General features: G+C 40.1%; 1 protein-coding gene across 1 annotated transcript in view; it reads left to right on the top strand.

Moving 5' to 3' along the window:
• Nucleotides 1-12,441, top strand: part of INPP5A (inositol polyphosphate-5-phosphatase A) — a 246,936-nt gene that overhangs the window by 104,067 nt on the left and 130,428 nt on the right. The window contains exon 4 of the mRNA XM_070752446.1: nucleotides 8,045-8,108. The gene's annotated coding sequence lies outside the window, so the exon portion shown is untranslated. The remainder of the gene's footprint in view (nucleotides 1-8,044; nucleotides 8,109-12,441) is intronic.

Below are 12,441 nucleotides of genomic sequence, written 5' to 3'. Positions count from 1 at the left end.
ATACTTTTAAAGGTAATCAGGGTTTCAATTCTATTTTGCAAAGAAGTGTTGGGTGAGATAACTTCTCTCTATAAACTCTTAGCATTTCAATCGGTGAGAAATCCTGCTGTGTGTATATATTGTGGGAACAGAATCAAAGTGCATAGCCAGTTTATGATTTGATTTGTATTTCTACATTAGAAATCATTAACACTAATATTAATACTAATATCATTTGATATTAGATGTGCTCAGAAGAATAAATTAGAATGCACTAGAGCAGTGATAGCGAACCTATGGCATGGGTGCCACAGTTGGCACACGGAGCCATATCTGCTGGCATGCAAGCCTTTACCCTAGCTCAGCTCCAATGTGCATGCCGGCCAGTTGATTTTCAGCTCACCCTGAGGCTCTGGAAGGGCATTTTCAGCTCCCAGAGAGTCTCCAAGGGAATGAGGGCATGCATATTTGCCCTCCTTAGACTCCAGAGAAGCCTCTGGAGCCTGAGGAGGGCGAAAAACAGGCCAACCAGGCCCACCAGAGGTTGGGAAATGGGCTGTTTCAGGCCTCCAGAGGGCTTCCGGGGGGGTGGGAGGCTATTTTCACCGTCCCCAGCCATTGAATTATGGGTTTGGGCATTCGCACATGCACAATAGCACATGAACACGCGCTTTCGGCACCCGAGGAGAAAAAGATTCGCCATCACTGCACTACCGGTTCATAACAACTTTTTGGATTACTTGCTCAGACGTAAAATAATACATACACAATTGTATAAAAACGCAGTTGACAAAGACGCCACAAATTATCAGACATAAATAATAAATAATTCTGTTCCCAATTTTAAGGTACACATTTCTAAAATATATATATTTTATGGAATAGAAGGAAATGAGGGAGAAACCAGCTAACAGATTGCCTTATTGCAGTTACCAGGCTCAGGAGCTTAAGAAAGGCTTCGTGTTGAGAGTGGAATTTATATTGATCTCTTAGAATTTGCAGTCTTTGGAAGGCATAGATCAGTGATGGCGAACCTATGACACGCGTGTCAGCACTGACACGCGTAGCCATTTTCGGTGACACGCGGCCGCCGAAGAAACAGAGAGCTTTAGGGAGTGCAATTGCAACCGCAATTATTATTATTATTTTTCCTCTCCCCTTAATTAAGAGGCCGGGCGATTTTCGCCCGGCCGATATTTGCAATGGCTGGGAAGGACGAGAACTCCGCCTCCCAGCTGGGTGCGCCTGAGCAGAGCGCACGCTCGCCCACACGCTGCCTTTGGCAGCACAAGCATGTCTGTCCGGCCGGGGGAAGAATCGCCCCGGCCGGACGTCAGTTTCAGCTGCGGGGGGGTGCCGCCTCCCAGCTGATTGGCGCGGCGCCAACCGTCGGAGCCCACAACGAACGGTGGTTGGCTCGCAGGGGCCGCTGGGAGCGAGGGGAGGGGTTGCAGGCCTATTTCAGGGTCTGCACCCCTCGCCCCTCTGCTCCCTGCTCGCCTTCCAGAACGGTGTTACAGGAGACGGTGCTAAGGTAAACCCTTACCGGGTTATTAATTTGTAATTTAAAAAAATCATGCCGGGCTCGCAAAAAAGAGAGTCTGGAAAAAAAACCTGCGTGGACGTCGTGCCATTTGCTTCCTCCTTTGGCGGCTCATAACTCAATTTTTACAACCCCCCACCCCCCTTGATAAGCTTTTTCTTGAATCTGAACAGTTTGGGGGTTCGCCAAAGAGAGAAAAGTGAACGAGAGGGAGAGAGAAAGGGAGGAAGAGAGAAAAGTGAACGAGAGGGAGAGAGAAAGGGAGGAAGAGAGGAAGGAAGGAAGAGATAAATATAAAGGGAGAGAGGGAGAAAGAGAGGGAGGGGAAGAGGGGAAGGAAGGAAAAGAGAGAAAGAGAAAAAAGTGGAAGGAAGAGAAAGAAAGGAAGGGAGAGAGAGAGAAAGAGAAAAAAGTGGAAGGAAGAGAGAAGGAAAGAAAGGAAGGGAGAGAGAGAGTGAGAGAGAGAAGATAGGAAGAGAGAGAGAGAGAAATGATAGAATAAAGGGGAGAAAAAAAAGAGAAATGAGAAAATGATTGAGGCAGAGAATGACAGGAAAGAGAGAGAAAGAGAGAGAGAAGTGACTCTTGATTTAAAGCATATGGTAAAAGCACTTAAATAATAACAGAGAAAAAAACCCCAACCCTCACCTGTTTTTATTAATAGTTATGTTTTTGAATTTGGTTGTTTTAGTTTTAATAGTAATAGAATTTGGTTTTGTTTTATTATTAATTTCTTTTAATAAAAAAGAAGGGATTTATTATTTATTTATATTTATATTTATATTTATTTTTTGTTTGTTTATCTGTCTATCTACCTACCTACCTACCTATCTACCTACCTACATATACTTCTATGCCGCCCAGTTTTTTTCTCAAGGTGACACACCACCCGAGTTATGCTGTTTTTTGGCGAATTTTGACACACCAAGCTCAAAAGGTTGCCCATCACTGGCATAGATACTTCAAAAGCATCTTTAGAAAATGTGTAACGAATTCTCTATTTGCAAAAGACAACAGTAAAGTTAAATGGACTTTGGTCTCTTATCCTGGCATTCATTGTTGCCTTAATATCTGTATCACAGATTTAGCTTTAACATTGCACAGAACTTGTATACTGACAGAAATTTAGTTCAAGGCCTTGGGATCACATTGATGATTTTACAATAAACCACCCAGAGTTACGCTGAGATGGGTGGCCAATACAATTTACAAATAATAAATACATAAAATATGGTATTAAAGTGTTCATAATACAAATGGTTATATTTTTTTCCACTTCCCAGATGTCTGCATATTAAATAGACAAGGCCTAGGGTGAAAACAAAACACAATAGCATTTTAATACTATGTACTTTGGCTGATAAGGCTAATGCAAAAAATGATAAATTGATGGACAACTAATTTGTCTGCAGATAAAAGTGATATATGTTTTTACGAGTTGATTTCTATACCAAGCTTTTCCATTTAGAATAGAAAATCACTCCTATCCAGGGAACCAAAGACACATAAGATTATTTAAAACCATAATTGCTTCTTTGACTTTATTTTGAATCTTTTCTCCAATCGTGATCTCTAGTACCTGGACTTACTTCAATATAATATTGATCAATTGAAAGGAGATGTTCTGATTTAGTCTGTACTGTATTTCAAAAATAACTATCATTCATATAAGACCATTTGACCAGAACTGGTTGAATTGAAATATGTCTTCATATAGCTCCAGATATAAGTGAAAACTAAATTGTTCCATTTATATCTGCATTAGGCCATTAAGAATACAAAAGACCCAGTCTATGTTTTTTTAAATAAGTTATGTCCAATAACAGCTATTCATTATATTTCAGTACAAAAGAGTCCAATGAACTGTTTAAAAAAATTAAACAACAAAAGAGTGCTTACAACAAAAGAATGCTTTTATATAAAAATGTCATGCTGTCTAGAATGATAGCAATTCCTTATTTGCTGCTGCTCTTTGAACTGAAATATGGCAGCTAATTCACTATATTTTTCTAATAGAAAAACAAGTGCTCTCGGCAGTCAGGTTTATAAATATTTAAAAAAGAAATCTTTTTAATTGTTTTTGGCCAAACAGGCAGGTAATCAATAATATCAGACGTGACAAACATACTGGTGACATGCACTATAGTCAAAAGGACTAGCAAGAGATAAGGACTTCCTGTCAGCAGAGAGTTATTCTAATTAATATTCAGTTGCTGTCATTTGCAGTGATAAATGGATTGCTTGAGTTATATTGATACAGTGAATTTATCATTGAAAAAGTTAGGTTGAACTTTGACTTTAAATATTCATTAGAGCTAATTATGGATTTTATGACTTCATGAATTGCATGTTTCAAGTTGTCATTGGCTATTTATTTTACATGTATTTAAAACATTTTCATAATTACAGCATTAGTTCTAATACATTCAGTGAGTAGCGGGGTGAATGTTTATTCTGTGTGATAATTATTTAAATGTTTTATTTGAAATACTTCCTTGTAGTAGTTAACTGTGCTCTAATACAATGCCATACCTCACAGTGTCTAATTAACAATTAGATATAATTTATATATGTATTTTTTTAAGGAGAGTAATTTCTTATTTAGCCAATATCAAAATTATTAATTGGGATTTGTATATGCTTTTCTCATATTATTTCATTGAATAAGACTACTGACTGAAAGTGTGCAGGAGCGCCATAAAGTCTGTCTTCACGTGTGCAGGAGCACCAGAAACCGAAAGATCAACTGCCCAATGCACATGCGCACACTGGGAAAACTATCTTCCTGTTTTTGGCGCACATGAAGACCAACTGGACATTATGCATGCATGCCCCAGAAACTGGAAGGTCATCTTCCCAGTGTGCGCATGCGCTTGTGTGGTTTCTGGCACTCATGCATGCATGAAAACTAGCTGGCCAGCGTGCCAGAACCTGGAAGAGCAAAGGAAGCAGATCTGCCAGCCAAGACGGGTGGGCTGTGGCTTTCTTGCCTCCCTGCCCGAGTGGGCTTCTTGTGTAGCCCCAGCCCTCCAACCTGCAGTATTGACACTTGTCCAGGGTCTGATGTGCCTGGCTAGCTCGGACACATGGGACAACGGGGCAGCATTTGCTGGCTGGGTGGCCATCTTCCCGACCGCTGATCCTGCCGCTGGAAAACTAAAAATGAGAGCATGGGGGGAAAATAGATGGAGCCTCTGGGGATCTTAAACTTTGTGACATTGCTTGATTAGAGGAACTGCTATCTTTCTTTTTCTTAAGGAAACTTGCTGATCTTCATTGCTCAGCTCCTTTGCTTAGCAAAGGGATTGGCAGCCTCACAAATTCAGGATCAAACAATTTGTTCTCTGAATCGGCAGTTATCTGGGCTGGATCTAAGTCATTCTTAGATGGCTGACAGCTGCTGACTCTAAAACCCCAGGTTTGAGAGTCTGCCTAGTTCTCCTGCTTAGCCTCAAAATCAGAGAGTCCATATTTGAAGGAACTATTCCTTGCTGCTGAATCAATCACAGTAACATAGGCAGGGGTGGGCTACTGCCCGGATGGGGGGGAACCCAGTGGGGTAGCGAAAATGGAGCTCCACCCCAGAGCACCCAATTTTCACTGAAAGAAGGTGAAAGAAAATGCAGGGCATCCTGCATAAGCCACACCCATAGTGTGGTAGTAAAATTTTTGATAGCCCTTCAGTGAACATAGGACACTACATCAGCTGTAGTTACAGCTAAGCAGTTGAGGGAAAGAAATGATTTGAAAAGACCAGACAGCCACTGAGCCAGTAGGATATGGTGTCCCATTCTGGATATCAATGGAGTTGCAAGGAGAGAAGGAAAAGCCCTTGAAATATTGAGGGAACTGTTATGATATTCTCTAGTGGAATTTCCTGAGAAGAAAGAGTAAGGAAGGATTTGTTGCACATCAGCTGTGCCTTACTAGTTGTGGAAAATAAATTATTTGGATTTTGAGATGTTGCTTATCTAAAACTTGGACCAACCAAAACATTCTAGGTGCATGATGGTGAGCTGTTGTCCCAGCTCACCTCCACTATGCATGTGCATGTACCTCCCAGCAGCCAGCTGATTTTTGCGTCTCTGTGCACATGTGTGGGGGCAAGGCGCATGTGGGGATTGTGTGCATGCATGGGGCAGGGGAGTGCATGCATGTGTGGGGCCAGGGGGAGCACAGGGGCATGCACATGCATGGGATCATGCATGGGGAGCACACACATGCACGGGGCAGGTGGAGCACAGTGGAGTGTGTGCAGGGATGGAAGAGTGCGGGGAGCATGTGTGCATGCATAAGCTCTCAGCTCAAACTCAATGCACATGAGAATCCCCAAACAGTGTGGGTTTCTTTCTTCCTTTCTCCCTTGAAGGCTACCCCGCACGATTTCTGGGCCTAGCCTCCCTACAGCCCCCTCGGAGCCAAAAGGGACGTGGGAGGACCCTGAAAGCAGGGAGGGGTTCTAACGTACTTCACTACTGGTTCGCTTCCTCCCATGTTGCATGGCAAAAAAACAAAGCCGAAAAATGATGGTGACTGCATGCACAATGTCAGAACTCGGCTTCTGCGCATGCTCAGAAGGGGGGAAAATTTAAAAAGATGACAGCGCCCATAGACTGGCACTGCCCAATCCAGTTCGGTAACCAGCAGGTCACTACTGGTTCAGGCAAACTGTTCTGAACCGGGAGCAACCCACCCCTGATCTTAACTTTTTCCACGGGATATAGGTGATAACAGAGAAAGAGATTATACTTTTAATGAAAGAATGGTTTATTTTCTGACTCTTCAACTAAAAAACAACTCCATAATGAGAAGACAGGCACCCTTCTGGCAAAGCCAAGTTTTGGCTGAATGATCGCTGCATTATGTATGCGAAATTGCATATCTCAGGATGGAACATTTGCTGATATGTCAAAAACACAAACATGAGCGCCTGCTCATCTTCTTGACATATCAGTTCATCCAACAGAAAACACTGTCATACATTTTAAATTGATGAGTATACATTCTTATGAATCAGGCAGCTTGCTTTAGTTACTATTATTGTTTTATTGTGTTATATTGTTATTAAGCATTTATTCACCCAGAAGAAAAGTACAAAGAATTAGCAGTCATTCATAAAAACAGAACTCCAAGAACAGCTATTTTCTGCCACAAACCATAAACAGATACATGTGTATATTAAAAAATATTTTTGAAACATAATATGTACTAGATATTAATTGCTATAAAATTTTGATTTATTCTTTATACATACTACGTGCACACATAATTGTGTTGGAAACTTTGATTATAATAGTAAAACCTAAAAAGAACTATTAAAAAAAATGAAAAGGAAGAATAAAAACTACAGGGAAAAAGAAAATAAAAAGGAGAATATAATAAAAGAAATATATATATAAAAGATTACTTGCGGGACCGCCTTCTGCCATATGAATCTCAGCGACCAGTTAGGTCTCACAGAGTTGGCCTTTTTCAGGTCCAGTCAACCAGACAATGTTGCTTGGTGGGGCCAAGGGCAAGAGCCTTCTCTGTGGGGGCCCTGCCCCTCTGGAATCATCTCCCCCCCTCCAGAGATTCACACTGCCCCCACCTTCCTTGCTTTCCTCAAGAGTCTTAAGACTCACTTATGCCACCAGGCTTGGGGCAATTAGATCTTGGCCCCCAGGCCGATGAATGTTATGTATGGCTGAGGTCTGAATGTGTACAATTGGTTTTTTAAATATTGGGGATTTTAGGTTAGTCATCTAGTTTAATTAATTGGATTTGCCATTGTATTTTATTGATTTTTATTAGATGTTGTAAGCTGCCCCGAGTTTTTAGAGAAGGGCAGCATATAAAACCAATAAATAAATAAATAAAATAAATAGAAGTCTTTTCAATTTTCCATTACTACGTGTACAGGTAGACTTTGAATGATGAACAACCAGTTAAAGTTAAGGCAGATCTTTTCCAAATTTATCTGGACCCTCAACCCATTTATAACTTTCTTAGATCAAAATCATACTTAGCTTTTGTTTATTTCAAGTTCTTCAAGGTTACACGGTAATTAATTTTTCTTTTCTTGGAGATTATCTTACCTTGTAAAGGCTTTTCTGATTGGTTAAAATAGTTTAATAAACAATTTCTGAAAGTGATTAGAAAGTGAGATTTTTTTTTAACGCAGCTTCCTTTAAAAGTCTCCCCTTGTGGTTGCTAATCCCATCAGCTCCTTGTGCTTAAAACTCAAAGAAAATTAATGTCCTTGATCTCTGCAAGGAGCAATCATCCAGAGCACATGAGGTTAGTCCCCTGTCCTCTCCTTACTGTATATGAAAAGGTTCCAAACAATTGATATACTCACCAGGTGCTTGGCTTTTGCCACAGTCATCAGCTCTGCTTTCTCATAACAACCCATTTTCACTTTACCATACCTCCGCTGAATTCACTATACTTCAATAATGTGTTGATTTATTCTAGTCTTTTATTGGTGTGTGCATTTTATTTATTTGTCTGCATTGCTGATTTTGTTTTTGTTTTCCACAGGCACTGGGCAGCTTTTACTTTTTACATGAATCCTTGAAAAATATTTACCAATTTGACTTTAAAGGTAAGGAACACCAACACTGCTTCAACCCTATACATATTCAATAGGGAAGTTATTTCCATTGACTTGAATGATGCTCTTGACTAAAAATATTTGGAGAGTTATATGATGCCTTTTTCACATTAGAAGAAACATTCTCCTTAGAGTTTTAAGAGCTTTTATTGAAAACAGTAAATGTGAGTTTGTGATGAAATGTGCCCCTGCAAGAACTAAGAGAGAGCATTTTGGCAACACTGAGCTGGACTGAGAATCTGTGCAGAGCTGAGCTCAAAGGAGGAGGGAAGGAAGAGGTTTAGGGGAGGTATGCCATATCCTAGAACAGTGACGGCAAACCTTTTTTTTCTTGGGTGCTGAAAAAGCATGTGCGCATGCGTGAGTTCCCTACCCATAATTCAATGCCTGGAGGCCAGAAACTGCCTGTTTCCCAACTTCTAGTGGGCCCAGTAGGCTCATGTTTTGCTCTCCCCAGGCTCCAAAGGCTTCTCTCAAGCCAAGGGAGGGTAAAAACGCCCTCCCCCATTTCCCCAGGGGCTCTCTGGAAGCCAAAAACGCCCTTCCAGAGACTCTGTGTGAACTAAAAATCAGCTGGCCTGCACGCACATGCATGTTGGAGTAGAGCCAGGGCGAGGGCCCGCATAACAGCAGATATGGCTCCGCATGCTACCTGTGACACCGGTGCCATAGGTTTGCCATCACTGTCCTAGAATCTCTCAGGATTTATCTCATAAACTAGACTGTTATAGCTTTACTTTACCAAGATTCTGTACACTAAAGATAAGCTAAGCAAGGATTGGACTCAATTGGGTTTTACTGTTCATCTCTGGACTTTGGCACAACCGCCTGCCACTTGTGTACACTTGACAGTTTTAGCCAATCTTAGTCTTTTACTTAGGATATCTGGAGTGTTCAAATCATTTCATAGGACCATATGATACAGCATTGAAAGTGTTGGATTTATGTTAGTCATCAGCCATGAAAGTTTATTGGATGATTTGTGGTCTTTTAGGGACTGTGTTGCCCTTAAGACAGATTTTTTTATTACTGCTGTTTAATGTTCACTGATTTACTATAGTCATCAGAAAAAGGATTATAAGTGGCAGGGACAATATTATTAAAGGACAATTAATTGTACATTTAATCTAGAGCCCTGGTGGCTCACTGCTTAGAATACAGTATTGCAGGCTAACTCTGGCCCCAATCTGAAGTTCAGTCCTGATGGGCTGAAGGTTGACTCAGCCTTCCATCTTTCTGAGGTCAGTAAAATGAGGATCCCAGATTGTTGGAGGCAATATGCCAACTCTGTAATCATCTTAGAGAGGGCTGTAAAGCAGTATGTAAGTCTAAGTCATGGATCTGCAACGTTAAGTACCCAAAAGCCATTTGGACCCGTTTCCCAGAGAAAAGAACACACCAGGAGCCACAAAACCTGATTGGGAATGGCCAACTCAATGTCCTTCACACTCAGTGATATGACACCCCCCACCAGCCACGGCTACCCAGATTTTGTGGCTCCCAGTATTTTCTGTGGAAAATGGGTCTCTCTCTCTCCTTCCTTCCTTCCTTCCTTCCTTTCTCTCCTTTCTATCTTTCATTTGTTTCCCTCTCTTCCTTTTTTAAAAATAATTTTTTAATTGTTTTTCTCCATGGAACATCCATACATATGGATGTTACATCTTTCTATTTAGTAGTACTACTTGGACCAGTATCTTAATTTGCACCTTTTATACATTAATTACTTGCCAGTTTTTCCTTTTATATGCAATTACTTCCCTCCCTCTATCTTTTTTCCATCTACCTACTTTCTCCTTCTTTCCCACTTCCTTACTTCCCTCCTCTCCCCCTTTCACCTTTCTTTTATGCTTCCTTTTCTTCCACTTAGCCTTTCCATGAGTACATTTGTTCACAATATATCCTATAGTTAACAGACAGGTCTCATGCCCCTGATCCTTTAATTATCAGGGCCGCTCTTAAACATATTTTTCCCTAATATAACTCCCAATTCAGAAGTCCAAATTCACCTCTTAGTCTTGCATCTTGTAGCATTTTTATATTATTCCTCGTTTTTTTTCTTTGCCATATGAACTTTAATATCATTTTATTTACTTCTTTTAAGAAGTTTTTCTCTAATCTTATTGGTATTGCAAATAAAAACTGGAATCATGGCTATATGTTCATATTTACTAATTATATTCTTCCCATCAGTGATAGTTGAAGATTTTTCAATTTTTCCATGTTAATTTTTAATCCCACAATCTCTCCATATAAGTTTTAGCTTCATTCTGGATTTATTTATTTATTTCTTCTATCACCAACTTCAACCGTTATGTGATAACAATATGTTTGGGGTTAAATCCTTTCTTCTTGTCTTCACCCACCAAGGGTCTATTTTACCCTCTACCTTACTCAGGAACTTTTCAGGAGCAGTGCAAGACTTTTCTGTCCATCTCTGAGAGTTAGTTAAAACATATAAGTACAAACTAATACGATCTAGTTAGGTCCCACCAATTTTATAAAACTAGGAGTTCTTGAGATTAATAGATCTTTTGTACAAATTTGGCTTCCAGATATCCAGTACTGAATTTTTTTTGCAATTATACTGTGTGATTTTTATGACTTTATGAATTTTTTTAAATTTTAATGATAGGATCAGGGCTTTTGCTATTTTACTATTGTACATCACCCAGAAATACATAAAATGGATAGCCTGTAAATCATGCAAATTAAATAAATAAATTCTGCCATTCTTGCCTGCAATTTAAACTGGTTGACATATTTACATAATAACTTCGCTGTTAATGCATGACATGCCTTCATATCATACTTTGGCCCTTTGCAAAGAATGAGCTCTGAATATAAATGGTTGAATATATTTCATTTTTCAAAACTATGAAACATCCATTTGCTGGAATCATGCAGTTTATTAGTTTATGTTCCTCATCCCCAATTCTTTCCTATTCATTTTCCCCTGTGCCAATAGATCAGCCATTAGGGCAGTTCTTCTCAAATAGGGAAGCAGGGACTGCTGGGGGGGGCGCAGAGCGATGCCAGGGGGCGCGTGACCCCGGGGAACATGTTTTTTTTGCCACAGGGAGTAGGGGGGTGTACTGAACAATAGCACAGAGCAGGAGATATGAAGTGCAGATAACAAACCCTTATGAGACACCATGGAAAAATATTTAACAGGGATGAAAAGAAAGGAGAAGAGAAACTGAGATAATGAGACAAACGTAAGTCTCCCAAAAGCTAAGATGAGGAAATATGATGAAGCATATGTAGTGCTTGCCTTCACTGTGACTACAGTGGGAGATGAGGAAAGACCGGTATGTTTACTGTGTCTAATAATGTTGGCAGCAGATAGCATGAAGCCAAATAAATTAAGGGGTCATTTAAATACATTACACCTCAGTCACACTGATAAACTGCTTGAGTTTTTTCAGCGAAAATGTGCTGATTATTGCAAACAATCGTCCTGGCGCAGAAATGGGAGCCCACAAAATATTTACTTCTTCCGGGGGGGGGGGGGATAACAGAAAATAATTGAGAAGTACTGCATTAGAGTGTGATGAACAAAATTTTATACAGCAGTAGCTAAACTTGTATAGTACAAAGAACAGCATCTAGAGCAGTGGTTCTCAACCTGAGGGTCAGGACCCCTTGGGGGGTCGAACGACCGTTTCATAGGGGTCGCCTAAGACCATGGGGAAAGACAAATGTCCCATGATGTTAGGAACTAAAGCTTCTATTCTGGCACCTTGGAACATATTTTTATAATCCGACCAATCAGGCGTTTACAGTGGGGATGTCCCTCTGACCTTCCTGCCAATCAACTTAAAGCTCTGTTGGGAGAATTGGGGCTGGAGAATTGGGTTGGGAGACACCACAACTTGAGGAACTGTATTAAGGGGTCGCAGTATTAGAAAAGTTGAGAACCATTGACCTACAGAAACAGTGTCACTAAGTTAATTCTTTTAAAAACATAACACACAGGTTTTCAAGGACAGTGAGCATCTAGTGAAGTCTGACAGATTGAAATACAGAGTTACTGTAGAATATGAGAATACATGGACACTTCCATATTAAAGAAGAAGTCCTCATTTATGTCCACTAATTCGCATCATAGGGTTAAATGAAAACACCTGATAAATTAAGGAGAATATTAATCTAGCAAAAGGGAATAGAATATTATTAATAGAGGAGTTTATGCATCTTGTTTGTAGTATTATAGAAATATTAATACAGTGGTACCTCTACTTAAGAACTTAATTCATTCCGTGACCAGGTTCTTAAGTAGAAAAGTTCGCAAGTAGAAGCAATTTTTCCCATAGGAATCAATGTA

The sequence above is a fragment of the Erythrolamprus reginae genome, chromosome 5, assembly GCF_031021105.1.
Source record: "Erythrolamprus reginae isolate rEryReg1 chromosome 5, rEryReg1.hap1, whole genome shotgun sequence".
NCBI classification, from domain to species: Eukaryota; Metazoa; Chordata; class Lepidosauria; order Squamata; family Dipsadidae; genus Erythrolamprus; species Erythrolamprus reginae.
Note: the sequence above shows the minus strand (reverse complement) of the source record. Positions and strands in the feature narration are given on the sequence as shown.